The 20,823-nt window shown below is 36.6% G+C and overlaps 1 protein-coding gene across 1 annotated transcript in view; it reads right to left on the bottom strand.

Moving 5' to 3' along the window:
• The window catches only part of VWA8 (von Willebrand factor A domain containing 8), a 3,458,065-nt gene that overhangs the window by 976,385 nt on the left and 2,460,857 nt on the right, over positions 1 to 20,823 (bottom strand). The window lies entirely within an intron of this gene.

Consider the following 20,823-nt stretch of genomic DNA (forward strand, 5'->3'; position numbering starts at 1 on the left):
AAATAGGAAGACTGAAACTTAATGGCCATCATTTAGTGAATTCATTTCTCACTTCTCACCACAGCTCTCAACCTCTTAGCACAAAATACCTGGACAAACAAAGCCAATAATGGGGGAATACAAATTTTGTTTGTACTATAGCTCTCAACTTTTAGCAGAAAAACCCCAGGGGGAATACAAATTTAGTTCTCACTATAGCTCTCAACTCTTAGCAGAAAAAACCTAGGCAAAGCTCAGGAGTGGTGTTGGCTGGGGACTTTAGGCTCTACTGAAGGTACAGGGTTTGAGCCTGATTACCTCTAGCCACCAGGTCTATTGAATGGGGAGGCATTTACACACACACACACAGACACACACACACACACACACACACACACACACACACACACACACACACACACACACAGTAAGCCAAGCCAGTTCACCTTGGTAGAAATCAGTTTGTTCGTCTTCATACAGCTCCGCTTGCATAACTGTTAGCTCTGCATTTGCGGCCAGAACAGCTCAGCTTTGTTAGATCTGCAAAAATGAAGCTCTAGCAAATAATCTCTGCAAAACTCCATTCCTGTTTGCATCAAGCTCTCGCAAATAACCCATAGCTCTCCTGTTGGATAAACAAGTTCTGCAGCACATAAAGTTCCTCTTGCATAATCCATAGCTCTCCTGTTCTAGCTCTCATTTGAGGCCAGCTGGAAATAATGTCTGCAGGAACTGAAGCTCCTTCAGCTCAGTTCTGACTGTCTGGTTGTCCTGATGGCGCTGACGTCATCGCGCACGTGATGACATCAGCGCCGACAGCGCAAAAATTGAAAAACAAAGGGAAAAATTCAGAAATGAAGGGGTGCCACTTGGGAATCGTGACACCCCTTCATTTGGACCCCAGAACTCGGTAAAAAACAAGTAATTCGGTATGGCTGGGAAGTATGAGTACAGGGATAATACTAATTACATCAAAATTAAAAGAAGTTGCCTTTCAACTCTGTCAGGCTTCTACTTTTGGGTCAGTTTAATTGCCCAAAAGGAATAATGGAAAGCAGATGCTTACAACTCTAACAGATAGATATATAAAGATATTCTGACACAGAAAACAAAGTACAGGAGAAATAAGTCTACATACTGCCTTAAAAACATAAGCATTTTCAGTCACAAATAAAAGGTGTCCATTTAAGTTTACAGACTTAATACTTTTCTTAAATTAACAACTTTCAGTCCATTTTCTTCCAGTGTTGTGACATTTAGGCATGATATGCCATGCAGAACGTACACAGCTATACCTCTGTTTACTGTGCCTTGGATATCCATGATTAATATTTACATTTTATTTACCATCTTCATAGCAATTCTACTATACTGTCTCAGATATCAAGAATAAAATTCAGATTAGCTGTTGATAACAGAAATGAGCTGTAGATGCAGTCTGTGCGCTAATCTCCCATTCTACAAAAACTACAACCCATCCATCCTCCTCTTGGATATACTCCTGCAACACCTGAACAGGAATTCTTAACTCACTCCTAACACCAATCCTCATCCCATTCTTCTGTACTCTTTCCTCTAAAAATCTCCTTTCATTGTACCTCCTAATTTCTCTATTCTTCATACCTCCTTGAGCTTTCAACTACCTGCTCCATGAATCACAATGTTCTCTCTGCACAGCATCCATTGAACTATATATCGTTATATCTCTGATCAAACTTCAATTAGAAAGCTTGTTTGAAACTCATTATTTTATCATTAGTTGTCTTATGCTGTGTTTATATCTTATTGTACTATTTGTCTTTACATTTAATTTTATACTAATTTATTATTTTTCTGTTTTTTATTATAATGTTCTTTTTTCATTCTTAGAACCTATGAGACAGAAGTTGAGTAATATGGATGTATGGATTCATAGGTAAGTACTAGGCTAATTGTCCTTGTCAGCTATTTTATACCTAGCCAGTTCCTCTAGTTGCACTGAAATTAACCTCATTAACCTAAATCTCATTTGGTTAGAAAATGGCCTTACCCATCCCATAGTCATGTAAACCTGAAGCATTGCTGTTACACTTACAGCAACCTAGAGATTCTGTGGTGATCAGGAACCCAGACTGTGTTCTTCTAACAACATACACCCCAAAAATAAATTTGGAACAATCTGTCAACAGTGTAGTGCAGCTGGATAATGATGAAAATACTGTGGAAGTCCCTGAAAATGCAAATCTAGTAGTTGCATAGTGCTGTCTGATAAACAACTGTAATCGCTTTCCATCATTAGGGATAACTATGCTATCAACTACAGCATGTGCCATTAAACAACATCAAAATTAAAATAAAAAAGTACGGCTCCCTTTAAACTGCCGTTCTTCCAAAAGCCTAAGGAGTCTCTGATGCACAATTTAACTTCCTTGCCCAGTGCTTTTCACAGCTGAACAAACATTCCATGCTCACATCTACAAGCAGTTTTGTAAATACTGCTATTCTAACTAATTTGTAATTCATAATTATCCTGACATGCTAATTGCAGACTACAACTGTAATTGTGCTGTGCTGTTATTACAGTTTAAAATGCAATGTCAAAATTGTAAAAGGAGAAAGAGCAACCAGCAAAAGCCACAAAACACTGAAAAAGAAAAAAAAGCTGTCTAGGCAGAGAGATGGGTGAGCAAACAAATTTAATAAAACACATAAAAACTGTAAAAATACAAAAGAATAAATATAACCAGGATAAGCGCTTTCATACACACAGGTGCTTCATCAGGTCCATTAAAACCATCCCATTCTAGTGCACTTATATACCTTAATGCCTGAGGTCACATGATCTCAAAATTGGCTTAATGGTGATGACATCATTTATCCCCTTGCCTGCATTTGCCCTAAGCAGATGCATCCATTTGATCTCCACACATTCTGTTTGTGTTCTCATATCACCTCCTCTCAGTCTCAGTACATATATCTCCAACACCATAAACGTAAACCAATGGTCACTTCCTGCTGATTTAACATGCTTAGACAGTACATTCCTATCACCACCCTTGGTAATACTATAAATATGCTCTTTAATTCGGTCCCTCAAGGAGCGATTAGTTTTTCCGACAAAGAAGCTTCTACAGAGTACACAGGACGCACAATACACAACATTCTGGCTACTACAGTCAGCGTGTAATTTGATGTCAAAAATCTGTCCTGTGTCTGGGTGCATAAATTGATCATCAGTCTCTATGTATCTACAAACATTACAATGATAACAGGGATATGTGTCTATCCTTTGACTAACCACGCTTTTCTTTTTCCATGTAAGAGGCTTATAGCATAGCAGTTTCTTCATTGAAGAGCAGTTCTTAAAGCAAAAGGAGGGGGAAGTACCTAACAACTCCTTACATTTCTCATCTGAGACCAAGATTCTCCAATGTTTTCTCATGATCTCACAAATAGACCCTGAATCTTTAGAGTACGTAAGGTTCATATGCGTTGGTTGAGGAGGCTTCAGAGCCAGAGAAGAAGGCTCTTCAGTCTGACCACTAAAATATAGTCTCATTCGTCTGTCTCTCACCATCGCTGCATCATTCTGTGCAGTTATAATCTCTGAGCTACTATACCCCCCTATCTAACAGGTTAGTAGTAAGGGCCTCAAAAGAGTCATACATATCACTATCTCTAGTGTTGAGCCTAGCTGTCCTAAAAAACTGCCCTTTGAGAACATTCTGTTTAAGATGCTTGGGGTGCATACTCCGTGAGTGCACCACATTGTTAGTTTTGCAGGGTTTTGTATACTGCTTCGTGTACAGCCCTCTTGCAGTCTTACGCACCATCACATCTAAAAAAGAAAATAAATAGACTGTACTGACCAATCAAAAGTAAAATGGAGGTAGTCAGTGGTGCTATTCAAATAACCCACAAAACTTTCAAGGGTTTCTAACGTGCCCCCCCCCCAAATAAGGAACAAGTCATCCACATAGCGGCCATAGTAAAGTACAAATTTCGTAAACCTATCCAAATCAGAGAACACATTCTGCAGCTCCCATTCAGCCAGAACCGTATTGGCATAGCTATTGGCACATACCGTGCCCAAGCCATGCCTGTCTGTTGTAAGAAATGTTCTTCAAACATAAACACATTGTGTTCCAATATAAGTTCTAGCAAGGTACAGATTAAATGCACTTTGTTACTATCAAAAGCAGGATTTTGGCCCAATATTGCTCTTACATTCTCAATAACCACAACATTCGGAATGCAGGTAAACAAAGAAGTAACATCTAGTGTATCCAGAAGGACCTCTTCTCTATAATCTGTCTCAGACCAATTATACAACTTGCTTAGAAAGTCTCTGGTGTCCCTCAGAATGTTCCCCATTCCATTTATTACTGAACGAAGTTGTTTCTCTAAGTAGATGGACATGGACTCTGTGGCCCAGCCCCTACCAGAAACTATCGGCCGCATAGCTGGATGCAACTGGTCTTTACTGGCCTTGGGTAAATCTTCAGTATTATATGAAAATGCAAATCTAGTATTTGTATAGTGCTGTCTGATAAAGAACTGCAATCACTTTCCATCATCAGGGATAACTATGTTATCTACTACAGCATGTGCCATTAAACAAGATCAGAATTAAAATCAAAAAATACGGCTCCCTTTAAACTGCCATTCTTGCAAAAGCCTAAGGAGTCTCTGATGCACAATTTAACTTCCTTGCCCAGTGCTTCTCACAGCTGAACAAACATTCCATACTCGCATCTAGAAGCAGTTTTGTAAATACTGCTGTTCTAACTAATTTGTAATTCATAATTATCCTGACATGCTAATTGCAGACTACAACTGTAATTGTGCTGTGCTGTTATTACAGTTTAAAATGTAATGTACTTTAATGTAATGGTCCATTTCACTATATTTTCACAGGTAAAGCCTGAAATTACTCCCCTGGATAAGTACATCACCACAGTAACCAATTTAAATAAATACGTATATACATATAAATAAAACATGTAGAAAACTATAATACAATTTCACTTTTTTAACAGCTGCTGTAAACTCCCTGCTAATCATCCATCTTAGGTATGAATTTTAATTATTATTCTTAACCTGGACTTCCTAGCTACCTACTTTGTTGGGGGTCATCATTTTTTCACAAGTATAAGATGATACCAACAGGGAACTATGCAAGTAATTATGGCTTTTCCTTTTTTTTTTTTTTTTTTTTAACAGTGTTGCTGCTAATAATCACAGCGCAGGTGTGAATGTTACTTGTTCACATCGCGGACTCATTGGCACTGCAATTTATTTATTTATTTATTTTTAACAGCAGAGGGGGAGCAGTATGTATCATACAGACATGTAAAAGGGGTACAAGGAAGGTGGATGCCATATCAGTAAATTCTAATTTAGCCTTTGTGAATGCTAATAGAATGGAAGGCTTGTACATAACGCCTGTGTAATGTAGGAAGATGATTTCACATAATGCTCAGTGACTGAATGACTGACTGAAATCACTGTCACTTTATTCTGTTTCATATAGACTGCTAAGAGGTGATCGCTTTTGTGCATATAAGGCAATCTTTGACCCTGCTTTATTGGAAATGCTGCATTTCCATAAGTCAAATGGTACACGGGTTAATCACTCTAATGGCCTTAAGCTGGTATGTATGGGGCAATCCCCAGAAGAAATTTATTGTTTCCCATCCAGTCCTACAGGTTGCACTTAAACAAGGTCATGGAAGTGCTCTGCTTGATATGGACTGGAAGTCTATTCCAGAGGAGTGGCAGCCTCTAAGAAATGTAACTGTCTCTCCAGCAGGTCCTGTTTATGTCGCAGGCTAGACTGAGGTCCCTGGAACAGGTGACTACAGTCCTATCTGACTTACGGATGTGCAGCATTTCCATTAGATTTGGGTCAGAGATAGCCCTGTAAACCAAAATAAGTCGCCTCTAAGTAATCTACATGTTACTGAGTACAGTGACAGCGACTTCAGTCTGTACGTATACAATGTGTACTGGAGACTCTGAATTGTCTTAGTTAGAAATCTCTCAGGTTGCTGCAGGTGTGTGGTACAGTACATACCAAAGGGACTATTATATTCAATAATAGGCCTGATGAGGGACGAGTACAGGAGAGTTATAAACTCTGTTGCTCTTGAGGCAATGCCCTTGCTTATTAGGTAAGAGGCATAGAATGCCTTCCTCATCACAGTAGATACATGGTGGTCAAAGTTGAGGTCACAGAAAAGGCCCTGTTTATTTCAGATGCTGAAGCACAGAACACTGTTTAATGCTTCCAAAATGTTTATTAATTAATTTTGAAAAATTTGTCAATCCTAATTTAACAAAGAAGGCATGGAATCCTGTTGTTTCTAATGGGTGGACAGCACACAGCATCTGTTATTGTTTAAGACTGCAGGGAAGATAAGTCTAAGGATTTCAAGTGATCAATAATGGAATATTTGGCAATAAAATGAAAGCAGACTGCATGGGATGCTCATTAAACACATTTGTTAGAATAAAACAGTTAAATACTTTTTACGAAATTACAAACAGATGCATTAAGGAGCCTGACATTTCTGATAATGAAGAATGCTGTTATTTTATTTGAGTTGGTATCTTGTACAAAAAACTAAAATACTACAGCTGGTAAGTAACACTGTAGCCTTGTACTTTATTATCTCAAAAGTTACTAAACCCTAGGATTTTATTTCCCTCCTATTCTATTTTTAGTGTAGTTTACTATGTTATCACAAAGCCTAGTTCTATTTTTATCATTTTATGGATAAAACATAGACGACAATTTTAACAAAGCACTCCACATTTCCAAAGTGGTGAAAAACAACAGATGTACTGTAAAATTTCTTTCAGACAATCTTAATGGTGTTGATAAAACTTGAGATTACACACTATGTCACAATTCCTTAAAGAAGTTTTCTGGATTATGAATATAATGACCTTAAACAGAAAACTTATATGGATAATTTATTTTAAGTATTTGTTGAAATGGTAGTCCTCATATGCTAATGACAAATCTTTCTTTTAAGGAATAAAGTAATATGTACACATATGACAAGAACCTTATACAGTATTAAGAGGTCATACACGTAAGGAGGTGCTGGGGAGAATATACATAAGCCCTGCATTCGTAACTAGCAGCAAACTTTATAAAAGGAATAGGTGTTACTACACCACTGATAACCATTTAGGATGTTAAAACAGTAACTGTTAACTGTTACACTAAAATTAGAATAATGGAAGAAAGGAAATGATAGGACACAGTAACATGTGACAGGACAAGGATACAAAGCTTGAGAATGCACTGCAAGTCTTTATTAGTTAAAGGTTACCAGTGAATAGTATGCCCACTAAGCAAATTAGTGGTGATGCAGCCATTATTTTTTAGTCTGTTAACCACAGAGAAATTGCTGCATCAAAATAGGATAGCTTACACATTTTTATACCCGAATATTAACTGATAGCTTGATATCCTAGTGAAGTATGCACAATATATGCAGCAAGAATCTTTGTTTTACAGGTTCATAGGTGCTTACTAGGCTATTAATCTGTGAGGATCCTAAGAAGCCTAGCCCTGCATTCCCATGGCAATTATTAGCCTTATAGTTTGCAATATGAATTTCCAAAGATGGTCTGCACAACTATATGTTGGGTACTTGTTTCCCTTATCCATGCAGGCCATTGATGCTAAACCAGGGGTGAATTTGCGGTTAACCATTCATTTGTCCAAGTTACATTTGAAAAGAGTAACAGAAGTACACTGCTTTACGTTGAAAGGAAGCCAGTTCCATACAAATGTAGTCTTTGTGATACACATTTATCTCTCCAGCATGTTCAAGAAATTGAGGTCCACTCACTGGATGTTTCTGGTAACAATGGACTTCCAAATGTGTAATAGGTTGGATAGAACAGGGTCTGCTGAGGCTCTATACACAATGCAGAGGCTGCCTCTCAGTACGGAGGAAAAATAATGTCTCTGGATCTGGATGCCATACCCTTCAATATAAGTAGTGCGATGAAAAAGGACTTCCTTACAACAGTGGATATGTAGTGACCATAAGACAGTTCAAAGTAAAGCTAAGTTCCCAGATCTCTAAACATAGGTACATTTTCCGGGGGGTGTTCTCAATTCTTCTTCTTTCAGCTTTTCCCGGTTAGGGGTCACCACAGCGGATCACCTGTCTGCTCATGATTGGCAGTGGAGTTTTACGGTGTCGAGTTGCCAGTCCGGTGCCCAACCTTCCACAGAAGGCACACACATGCACACACTCACATCTAGGGCCAATTTAGAGTGCCCAATCCACCTACAGCATGTCTTTGGAATGTGGGAGGAAACCGGAGCACCCAGAGGAAACCCACGCGACCACAGGGAGGACATGTAGACTCCGCACAGAAGGCACCCCTGCCGAGGATCAAACCGGAGAACCCCTTGCTGTGAGGTGGCATCGCTAACTGCTGCAGCACCGTGGCCGCCCCTCAATAAGGTAGTTAAAAAGGAAGTCATTCTTGCTGAAGGATATAATTATACATTTCTTGCCATTTAGGTTTTGGCACCAACTACTTGTTTGGGACTTCTTATAGCATCATGGTGTCACCTCAAATTTGGTCAGCTGTAAATCCCTTATCATGAGCATTGACCTACAAGAAATAAATGTCAAACAGAAGTGGCTCAAGGACTGATCCTTGTTGCACTCTGCTAGTGACAGGTCTTTTGAAGGAGACACAGCCACCCATCCTTACTTCCTATGTTTTCTTTGTGAGCAAGTTTGCTATCCAGCAAGTTACTTAATGGTTAACATTAACTAACAAACAATAATAATAAAAAAAAAACAATTAATTTACAATGTTAAGTAGTTAACATTAACTGTGAAATTTTATCTATAATAGCTGTGTGTGGAATGGTGTTTATTTTTTATTTTATTTATTTTGCTTTTGTTTACTGGGTTTTGTCTGACTGGGTTTAGTAAAAAAATCCTTTTCAGTGATAGCCAGTGAGAAACGCTCCTACTTATTACAATCACTTTTAATCAGACATTCAGTAATATACATGGACAAACATTAAAAAATACACATTAATAACTACATATACATTTGGCGTTGAGCACCCTTGCAAGATTCAGATGGGCAATGTGCATTGATTTACTCGCACACACTGATTCAGTGACTTTTTGAAAGATGTCAAACTGGTTAAGTAGGCAGGATCTGCTCTTTAGAAATCTGAAATGGGTTGAGTTAAAGAGCCTGTAGGTCACCAATATCCCTATTTATTAGTTCCATGATACTTTCCACAGATGTGCAGATAAGGGTAGTTAGGCTTATGGGTCTGCAATTACCTGGGTCTCTTGTAGGCCCACATTTATGCAAGGGAATAGCTGTTGCTGTTCTCCTTTCATCTGACACAAAGGCTATTTAAGGCTAATGTTGAATAGCCTCTGTAGGGGGGTTGGTACATTATCTGGCCCAATATACAAATTGTTCTTTGCCTTAATGCCTTGAGAACTTACGCTTGGGAGATTTGAGATGGGTTACATGTGAGTATTTGATTTGAGAATAACGAAAAGGAGAGTGGGGTGAATCTGTGGCTGAATTTGTCTGCTGATAGACTGGTTATGTCCTCTTGGTCTGAGTATGTGATATCATTTACTATAAGTTCTGTGCAGTGGTGGGCATTTTTTTAGAGATTTCTAAAACAATTAAGGTTTCTGAGGTTTTCTTTCCTCTTATTGGCTAGTTTTACCTCGTATCTGGCATTGATTTATTTGATCAGGATTCATACTTCCTTCTTTAATTTAGCAAGAGCATTTTTTGCATCTTGAGAGTTAGATTTATGTTTGTGTGCAATTATTTTTTTTTCTTTTATTACAAAGCCTGTTTTCATTATGATTCCACCATATGAGTTTATTTTTTGGATTTTGCATTGTATTTATTTGTGGGACAGATGCCTCTGTAGAACTATTTACATGTGCATAAAACTTGTCAGGAAAGAATTCTACATGAACAGGATCGCCAAAGTGTAAGGGGCTTCTCGATTTATTTAAGCCATCACTCAGTTTTAATGGATTAGCCTTTGCATAATCTTTGAACACTAAGGTATCAGGGATGCTTCTGGCTTTAGTTTTAAAGTGAATGTGACTGACTTGTGGACAGATCTGACCAGGGAGGAGGTTAAAATAGCAGGAGAGCAGAGCCATCCATACTGATAAGGACCAAGTGCAAGACTTTATCTCCCCTGGTTGGAGTTTGGACTAACTGGTCCAGAGAGTTTGTATTTATGAATTCTAGAAATTTCTGGGTATACAAATTTGAAGACATACAAATCTCTCAGATGATGATAGGATAGCTGAAGTCTCCTAGCAGAGTGGTGTTTATCATAATACAGAGGGATTCCATACAGGTTAGGTAGGAGGTAGGAGGTAGGGGCTAACAGGGACACAGAGTGGGTCCTATAGTAAGCTGTGATGAGATAAGTTTTTTTTTTTTTTTTGTAAGTTGGAATTGCAGGAGTTCAAAGTCCTTAAGTCATTATACTGTATGACTCTGGAGGTCAGATTTTTTTTTTAATACAGAGAGAATCTGAACCATTAACACCTATTTCTAATGAGGTAGTTGTATGAATGACAGGCACTGAAGTCTTCCACTGATGAGTGCTAAAACTGGTCTTTAACCAGGTGTCTGTGACAATGCATATATGTACATTTTCCAGGGTAATGTGCGGAGTTTATTAAGGCACCTAGCACTGAGGATTAATATCTTAATGTAATATTGATTCTTTTTACTTGTGCTGGAAGGTTTAGAAAACTGATTTTGCCTAAAAAAGACACAGTGGGGATAGACAAGCTTTTAGCCAATATACGGAAGTCTTGGGGAAGAGGTGAAAGCCATCTCTGGCAAAGCAATTCAGACCTTCTACCACACACTGTGTGTGTGTGTGTGTGTGTGTGTGTGTGTGTGTGTGTCTGTGTATATATATTTATATATACACACACACACACATATATATATATATATATATATATATACACACACACACACACACACACACACACACGCATATATATATATAACTATATATATATATATATATATATATATATATATATATATATATATATATATATACATACATATATATATATACACACACACACAACTATGTATACATATACATACATCTGAGAAGAGGGTATATGTTTCTTCAGGTACATTTACGAGGTAGTTGTTTACTTCTAAGACCCTCAGCATAGGTAGGTCTATGTGCTTGATCTCAGGTGTTTGAGATTGGTTTAGTGTGATGGTGCGTGATACTGACTACTCTTGTAATTTTTACTACCTTTGTGTGAGAGTTTGCGTTGAATAACATTATATAATCACATCTGTCACACACTGTGACAGATTTAGTAGTATGTGGTTGTCAGTGAACATGAGACAATTACTATAGTGGGAAAGTGCAGATCTTTGGTTCCATTTGTTTACTACTGTGCCTAACAGACTAGGAGTTGCTTACCTGGAGTGCTATCTTTCTAAGATGAACAATCTAAGTCTACATATAAAGAGGAATGAGCTTCGTTGCATAATCACCATTAACTACACTTACAATCTCTGGAATAAGTTATCTTGAGAAAGCTATGGCTCTAAGTACCTGCATCTATACCGTGCAAGGTTAAAACTGCCAAGTGAGAAGCAATGCCTTGCAAATGCAAGCAATTTATGATAGTAGGTACAAAAATATTCAATGAGTCCATTGACCAATAGCAAAACAGCATAACTTAAGGTTCTACAAGCAATCAGAGGCCTAGAAATGGCTTAGTTCTTCCTCTACTCTCACTAGAGTTTAAATCAATGCAATTCTGACTTGGATCACAATAAATACATTTATACTAGAAAAAGGGTACTAAATGATAGCAAATGAAGTGGATTTGTAGGAATGGTATGAAAAGATTTTAAAACTATGAAAAAAGGGGCAAACCTTCTAGGTAGTGTACTGTACACTTAAGCAAGCAAGAAGATAAGAAGAAGGGCAACTTGAACTTTAGTAGTCTAACCAGTCACTTAACTAGACAGTACTCTGAGTAATTGGGAAAAATGGGATTTGGAGTCTTGCAGACCATCATTCCATACAGAATGACAGTAGGAAATCAAAACAGTGATCTAATGAAACTGGGTGCAGTTACAGAGGCACAGCCTATTTTTGTGGTATGGTTATAGTTTCAGACAAACACTGCTTAAACTCCTCTTAAGATACTGTTGTATTAGCAAGCACAGTTTGATAATTAAACTGGTTTTGGTATCCCTGAATCAAGCAATTACAAGGTAGTGTGAATGGTAGTACTTTAAGGCCATCACTCCTGTTTGCATATCACAGGACCAATGTAAAGAGAAGTTCTGTAATAGTAAAGGTTTTTATTTATTTATTGGCATTTGATTACTGAGAAAGACCAACTGAGTAGGTGCCCATTTTCAGTGGAGGCCCAAGAAGAAAAGTGCCAAAGTATTCAAAAATAATACAAAAAACATGTATAGTTTAAAAATATATAACAAATTAAACATCATGTAATAACATTGGTTAAGAATAGATAAACTGACATGACAAAGATTTAACATTTACAGAAATTTTAACCAGTTTAGAGAAATTAAAGATAAGTTAGTATATTTAAATCAGGAATTGCAATATGAAGTGAGAAAAAACAGGGTTAATTCATATTTAGATAGAGATTCACAGAAGAGAAATTAATTGAAGTAAAGAAGTGTGTGAAGAATGGGATTTAAGGAGGTGTAAAGCATGAATAGGTACTTGTTCATATTTAGGGATAGAGTTTAGCCTAGTTTTGAGCAAGAACAGAGCCAGATATTGGTTAGGAAGTCTTTCAGGATGGTTTTAAAGTCCTGGAGGGAGGATATCAACATGATGGTAAGGAACTCAATGCAATAGCAACATGGTATGAGTAGAGATCATGCCCAGTGGATTTGATATGTTTGTGGACAGAGAGGAGTTTTTGGTCACTATATCATAATGACCAAGTGGGAACATAGTTGTGCAGAACGGTATTTAGTGCTGGACAAGCAGATGGATGCTAGATAATTTTATAGCTGGTAAGAAACTGTGTATGTGTTAGTTGATGTGGTATTTCTAACCAACTTAAGTTAATTAATGCTATATAGTGGTGGGTTCTGAAAGTGATATTTGCTGCAAATTTCGTCACTTTATTATAGCATTGTTCAAGTTTTGCTTTTTGTGATGCCTGTAGGGTGCTAAGGACAGGAGCACCATATATAGTAAGGAGAAAAGGTAAGTAGTGGTAAATTCAGTTTTAGTTGTGCTGCTGAGAAAGTCTTTTGTTCTGTAAAGCATCCCCAGTTTTTGGTGATTTTTTTATGCTATTTTGTATATGCAGGTCAAATATAAGATTATCATCTACTACCATGTTTAATAATTTGCTATGAAGAGTGACTTCAATGGCTATATTATTAAGAGAAGGATTTTATTTATTTATTTATTTTCCATGAGAGAGGGATTTGGGGAAAAATGTTCAAGTATTTTGTATTGGGGGATGGGGATGAGTATTAGTTGTGAGTTACAAAGACATATTTCAGTGCCTGTTAAAGCTTCCTGAGTAATTTTTTGGAGATGTGCCTGGTTGTCTGGTGTGCATATGAGTGTGGAGTCATGTGTACTGTATTACAGAAGCCTGTTGCGTGGATGTGTGGAGAACATTGGTGAGAAATTTAAAGAGGAGTGGAACCAAGAATGGAACCTTGTGGTACACTGGTGATGACTGGGAGGTATGGAGAGAGGAATGAGTGCCATTTTACTGACTGATACCTATTGGACAAGTAGCTTTTGAACCATAGAAGGGTGGACTGAAATAGACCTAGTGACGGCATCTGAAATAGAAGTTTGCTGCAACAGTGTCACAGGTTTTAGATAAATATAGAAATACGGAGCAGACTAGTTTACTGTTATCTCCAGCTTTACTAATGGTATTGATAAAGGCTAGAAGTGCAGTGTTAGTACTATGGGAGGGACAGAGGCAGTGTTGTGAGAGGTGCAGGAGTTCTTCATGCAGGAGACAGTTTAGCAACTGTTTTGGAATAAATTTCTCAGGTATTTTGGAGATGGGGATATGACTGCTATAGGTCTAAAGTTATTGATGTCTGTTGAACTTCCTCTTTTTTTGTTTTTTTTAAACACCTTTACTGAATTATCACTCCTGACACAGGCAAATTCAAATTTATATAAAAGTAATCAAACTCTATTAACAAATTCATGTTTACAAACATTATACTTAACATATACTGCTATATATCATATAATCTAAGCAACATTACATAAATTATTCAATTCCTCCCTTTTTCTTTTTTTTAAACAAGAAAAATCTTTATTAAACCATCACTTATAACACATGCAATCATATTTATATAAATGAAAACAAACCACACCAACACAATCCTAGTTGCAAGCATTTTACATCACAAAATAATAAACGAAAAAGCACCACGAACCAAGTTGGATGCACTCACTGCCGTTTAATGAACAAACAAAACACATTAATGCTAGGCACATACAAAACGTTTTCATCTTCAACTTCATCAGATAATTAAAACATCCCACACATCCCTAACATATACAACTTCATTAAATCAATTTTAAATTCATCCAATAGGAGAAAAGATGTCATTAAGTCATACCAAATATTTATCACTCTCATCTTGGAAAAAAAACACTAGATTCCATAAGTACAATTCTATCCAAACATTAAATACTAGTTTCCAATGAATATTCTGTAATCTTCATACATGTAGATATCATAAGATGATTACTTAAAAACATTTTAAAACATTTAAAAACTGTGTTAAACTGATGTTACTAGCCAAATGTGAAAAAGTAATCTTTGGCTCCCTCATGTGGTAAAAATAAATATTAGTAAAACAAACAAAAATATTTGATACTTTTGTTTGAAAATGTGCAAATGAATTCTTATAAAGGTTTTTTTCACTAACCACTTTAAAAAACTTATAGGTAACATTGAATGAAAGGCATTTACAGTTTGGCAGATCTTAATTTCAATACTGGCGCTAATGAAATCATATCATTGAGACCAGGTGGTCTACTAGCTTCTAGTATTAGCTGCCAGTATAACTCTCTGTATTCAACCAATGTCTTCCACATACCACCCCTAGGATCCACTGTAACTACTTCAAGTACAAAAAACTGAAATCCTGGTGTTTTACATGTCATGCTGTGTTTATATAATGCGTTATTTTCACACCTATTTCTAATATCGTACAGGTGTTCATAAATTCTTTGTTTTAGTTTTCTTTCACTTTTGCCCACATAAAAGGATTCACATTCCTTACACGTAGCCAAATATATAATCCCCTTTGTGTTACAATTGGCATAGGTGTTTAACAATATATTCCTTTTTCTAGCTTCCAGGTAGAACGAATCTCCAATCTTAAGATGGGCACAGTAGTTACAACTACCACATTTGAACAGCCCTTTCTTTTCTCTAGTTGACCTTTCTTGTTTAACTTTGTTAGAACCCCTTTCCAAAAAATTCTTTATAGTATTCCCCCTGCGGTATATGTGTGTGTTAAAGGTTCTTCAAAAATATGTTTTAAGTCTGATACTTTGGAAAGGTTAGTCCATTCCCTATCCATTACCCTTCTCACTACACCTGACTGACCACCATAGGTAGTAACAAACCCCAAGTTGTAATCTTTATTTAAACCAGTTTTCAATTTTTCATCATTTCCTTTCAGGGGAGATGTTATCCCTAAAATTGGAGAAAACTTGCCCTTTCTTTCTTCTGATACCTCTTTCAGTGTTTTATCAAATAAATCACTGGGGTAACCTCTGTTTAAAAATAACTCTTTCAATTTAATACTTTCACTTATAAAGGTTTTGTCATCAGAGGTCATTCCTACACTTTCTTACAAGTTGCCCTTTCAATACCCCTTTCTTCTGGTGTAGTGGGTGCGAACTAGTATAATGTAAGTAAGAATTTGAGAAGGTTTCTTTTATGTGGATTTTAGATACAAAGTTTCCGTTATTTTTCTTAATGTTAACATCTAAATAAATTAACTCATGTTTGTCAAATTTGTGGGTGAAATCAAAAAATTCCGTTGTACCCTTAAGGTATTCAACAAATTCATCAAAATTATTTTTATTCCCCATCCATAAAAAACATAAGTCGTCAAGAAATCTTCCATATAGTGTCCAAAAACATTTGTACGGGAACTTTAACAAGTATTTGTTTTCCCAGTAGGCCATCACAATATTAGCATAAGTCGGGGCACAGTGTGTCCCCATGGCCACTCCTTTTTCTTGTTTAAAATATTCCCCTTGAAAAAAATAAAATTGTTTTTGAACACCATTTCCATTAGGACCAAAACTGTCCTAAACTCACTTTGAGTAATTTCCTTGTATCCAATCAACATCTCCTCAAACCACTCCATACCAACATCGTGTGGTATACTAGTAAATAAGTCCACTACATCCAAAGTCCCAAAAGCCATTTCCTCATTAAATAAGTTGGGTTGTAATTTCCTCAAGAAGTCCCACAAATCCTTTAGTATATTTGTGTTGTTCAAAACCAATCCTTTCACCTTCACGTCAACAAACTTTGCTAAAGGTGCTGTCACTGACCCATTTGCTGAAACAATAGCTCTTAGCGGTGGGTCGTTAATATCTTTGTGCACCTTAGGAATCCCAAAGATAGAAGGGACTGTTGGTTTCTCTACATGCAAATATTTGTAAGTTTTAATGTCAATTAGTCCTTCCATTAATAAATCATTTAAGACCACTTGTATTTTCTTGTACGCTATGTTAATTTCATTAATGGAAATTCTAGAATATTTATTTGTATCATTCAATATTTCCATCATTTTACCTTCATATTGAATGTTATCCATAAATACAACCCCCCCCCACCTTTGTCTGGTTTCATAACTCTTACATTCTCGTTGTTACTTAGGTCTTTTAAAACTTGGTGTTCCTGAGCTGTTAAATTAGGATGCACAAAGTTTTGTTTCAAACCAGCCCTTAATTCCTTTTCCACTGTCAACTCAAAATTCCGCAATTGGGGGTGTAGAGGTGGGTTAAAGGTACTACTACGTGCCAAACTGTTTTGATTTGAATTGCTTGCCTTTCCGTTAAAAAGTAATTCTAAATTTTTCTTTCTCAAAAATAATTTTACATTTACTAGTAGTTTAAAAATATTTGTTTTCTGCCTTGGTATGAACCCAAAGCCCTTAGAAAACAAATCAAAAAGTGTTTTGTCAACAACAATATCAGAATAATTAAATACATTAAAATCTTGGTAAGTCCATTTATTACCTTCCTGTAGTATACTGTCTGTTAATTCCATCCCATTTCCTTTCTCCCCTCGGGTCTCCAGCCCCTGCCCTTGTAGTTTTTTGTATTATAAACCACTGGTTCTTTGTCCATAAGTCTTTCAGATCTCCTAAGTGGAGGGAATTCGGGACACCCGGGCTCATTTTCATGAAGAAAAACCTCATCCTGTGTTACCCCCTCGTAAAGTTCTTTTTCCCAGCGTGACTTCCCTCCCTTAGCCCAACTTTTGGGCTTTGGGTATTGCATTTTGTTTTTGTATTCTTTGGTGTCCCTCTCAATCTTCCCTACCTTCCTATTCTGCACTTCTATACATTTAAACTCTAAGTTCTTTAGTAACTTTTGGTATTTAATTTTTTCTTCCTCAACTTTAAACAACAAGTCACTGGTAATACCCTTATTAACTCTTTCAATTTTATCGTGCAGTTTCTCCATCTCACCTGCATTGTTTTTTATGATGGCTCTCATTATATCAAATCCACACTGATCAAACGCTTTCAACAAGTCATGGTGAAAATCCGTACCCTCAACAACATTGTTTGGGTACTTACAAACTCTCAAGCCTTTCGGCACAATTTTCAGATCTAAACAGTGCTTTAAATAGGAATTGTCCATGTCCATCATTTTGTACTTATACAAGTAAGAGTCCAGGTCATTTAACATACAAGAGTAGCTACCACTGCAAACAGAATTTGAAAGCTTTTTTCCAAATTCAAATTTGGTACTGATAATGTCAAAAAGTTGTCTACCAGTACCTGTAAAACCAATTCTGTTAGTCAGTTCTGTCCCCAAATCTGTTTGTTTGTTTTTGGTTCTGGTAGCCTCTGGTAGAAAATTCTCACTTTCGTTAACTAAAGTTATGTGTGGGAAACCATCCAAGCTGTCTGTAACACCATTGTTGGGTGCTGTATTCTCTCGTTATTGTTGCACAACGTTAGTGGCCATACATTCACCCGCCTGGTGTTTCCTAGCTGCTTCCTGGTTGCAAAATCCCAGAATTGACGACAGAAGCATAACCATCGATTGGCTGACGGGAGTCAGTAGTCCCACAAGCTGCGTCAATTGCCCTATGAGCTTCCGAAGCTCACCAGTTTCAAATCCCTTAATACTGCTTTCCAATGCCATATCCAACAAGGTAGTATCCAAAAAACACCAAGAAACCACTAAAAATTAATAAATGGTGCTAGCATAAACCAATAAACGAAAAAGCACCACGAACCAAGTTGGATGCACTCACTGCCGTTTAATGAACAAACAAAACACGGTAATGCTAGGCACATACAAAACGTTTTCATCTTCAACTTCATCAGATAATTAAAACATCCCACACATCCCTAATATATACAACTTCATTAAATCAATTTTAAATTCATCCAATAGGAGAAAAGATGTCATTAACTCATACCAAATATTTATCACTCTCATCTTGGAAAAAAACACTAGATTCCATAAGTACAACTCTATCCAAACATTACATACTAGTTTCCATTGAATATTCTGTAATCTTCATGCATGTAGATATCATAAAATCATTACTTAAAAACATTTTAAAACATTTAAAACTGTGTTAAACTGATGTTACTAGCCAAATGTGAAAAAGTAATCTTTGGCTCCCTCATGTGGTAAAAATAAATATTAGTAAAACAAACAAAAATATTTGATACTTTTGTTTGAAAATGTGCAAATGAATTCTTATAAAGGTTTTTTTCACTAACCACTTTAAAAAACTTATAGGTAACATTGAATGAAAGGCATTTACAGTTTGTCAGATCTTAATTTCAATACTGGCGCTAATGAAATCCTATCATTGAGACCAGGAGGTCTACTAGCTTTATCTAGCTAAAAATCTTTATTAAACCATCACTTATGACACATGCAATCATATTTATATAAATGAAAACAAACCACACCAATACAATCCTAGTTGCAAGCATTTTACATCACAAACCATATTGGCACACTCCCAGTTGCAAATTTTATACATCACCTAGAATCTACCCAATCAGTTTCAGACAAACGTTAAGTCCTGCCTTATTTTAAACCTCATTCCTCCCCTGTATGTACTGTTCTCACAATTTCCATTTTTTTTTCCTATGTCATTTGCTCCTACCCTTTTCTAAAGATCTCAATTCCGGTTGTTTTATCTCTGCTATTATATTCACTATTTCTAGTATAGTTGGTATAGATTTTGATTTCCATTTTCTAGTAATTGCTTTTTTGGCAGACACCATAATTAGACACAGCAAGGCCTTACCATGTCTAGGCAATTTTGATTCTGTATTATAGCTCAGAAAAATCATCTCCCTCGTCACATCAATATGTCCACCCAGCACCTCCGACAGAGTATTCTGCAGGGAATCTTTAAAATCTGCCAACTCACTACACTCTCAGAAAAATATGTTCCCAATTACCACTTTCTTCCCCATCATACCTCCAACATTTGCTGTCTACCTGAGGAAAAATTCTATGGAGTCTACTTGGGGTATACAAATATCTATGTAAACATTTCCAAGCAAAAATCCTAAATCTTCAAGATTTTATTGCATATTTGGGAGATATACATATATCCTCTTACTGTTTCTTTGTGAATTGCTTATCCAAGGTTCAATTTACAATTGTGTATATGATGTATGCATGATTTTTAATGACAGCTTCTGTTCTACATTTTACTAAAAACTCTACCAGTGCTGGTCTTTCATTTAGGACTCCCCTATTTCTTTGTCTTTGCTATACTCTGATATCAATTCTTGATAAGGAAGGCAATCTCTAACCTGCAGTTCAAATAAATTATTGCTGTCCTCCCATTCTATCATCTTTCCCTCTCTAGTTATTTGCTTCCAATACCTTGGTTCCTTTGCCAGTTTTCTCTAATAAATTCCAGCCCCTCTTTTACTCATATCCCTAATTACAGTCATCCCTATCAGCGGAATCTCCTTTCATTATTTCCGTGTTGGCTTAGTTCTTAGGATACTTTCTGCTACTTTATGGATATAATACTTGGTATGATTACTGCTATTCTTCTTAAAGGCCTGCATCCAAAATCCCAGTCTCTCCTTGTTTCTTCAGCTTCCCCCCTGTTTCATCATCATCCCTTTCCACGTTGAATTATAGTTTTCTGCTTGTGCTACGTATATGAGTATTAATTGTGTATCTCAGAAATACCCCTTCAAATCAGGTAATCTCAATCTGCTCTGTTCTACTGCACATACCAGCTTATCCCACTTGACTCTTGCCATTTTCCCTTTCCAGATAAAGTCCTTCAGCTCTTTATTAATTGCTATCCAGGACTTCTCCTCTGGTTGAAAAAATATGCCTGGCCTGTGTAAAAGACTAGAGGGACTAAAAATATTTTAACTGCTTGTATCTTACTATCCATATCCATGTAACAAAGCTACCATTTTCTCAGTGTTTGTATTATCTTTTATGTAGTCTCTTCCCACATATCTTTAGCTGCCACACCAGAATGATTTTTAATCAACACTCCTAAGTACTTCATTTTATCA

Source organism: Protopterus annectens, chromosome 5.part0 (assembly GCF_019279795.1).
Source record: "Protopterus annectens isolate FY-2018-M chromosome 5.part0, PAN1.0, whole genome shotgun sequence".
Taxonomy (NCBI): Eukaryota; Metazoa; Chordata; order Ceratodontiformes; family Protopteridae; genus Protopterus; species Protopterus annectens.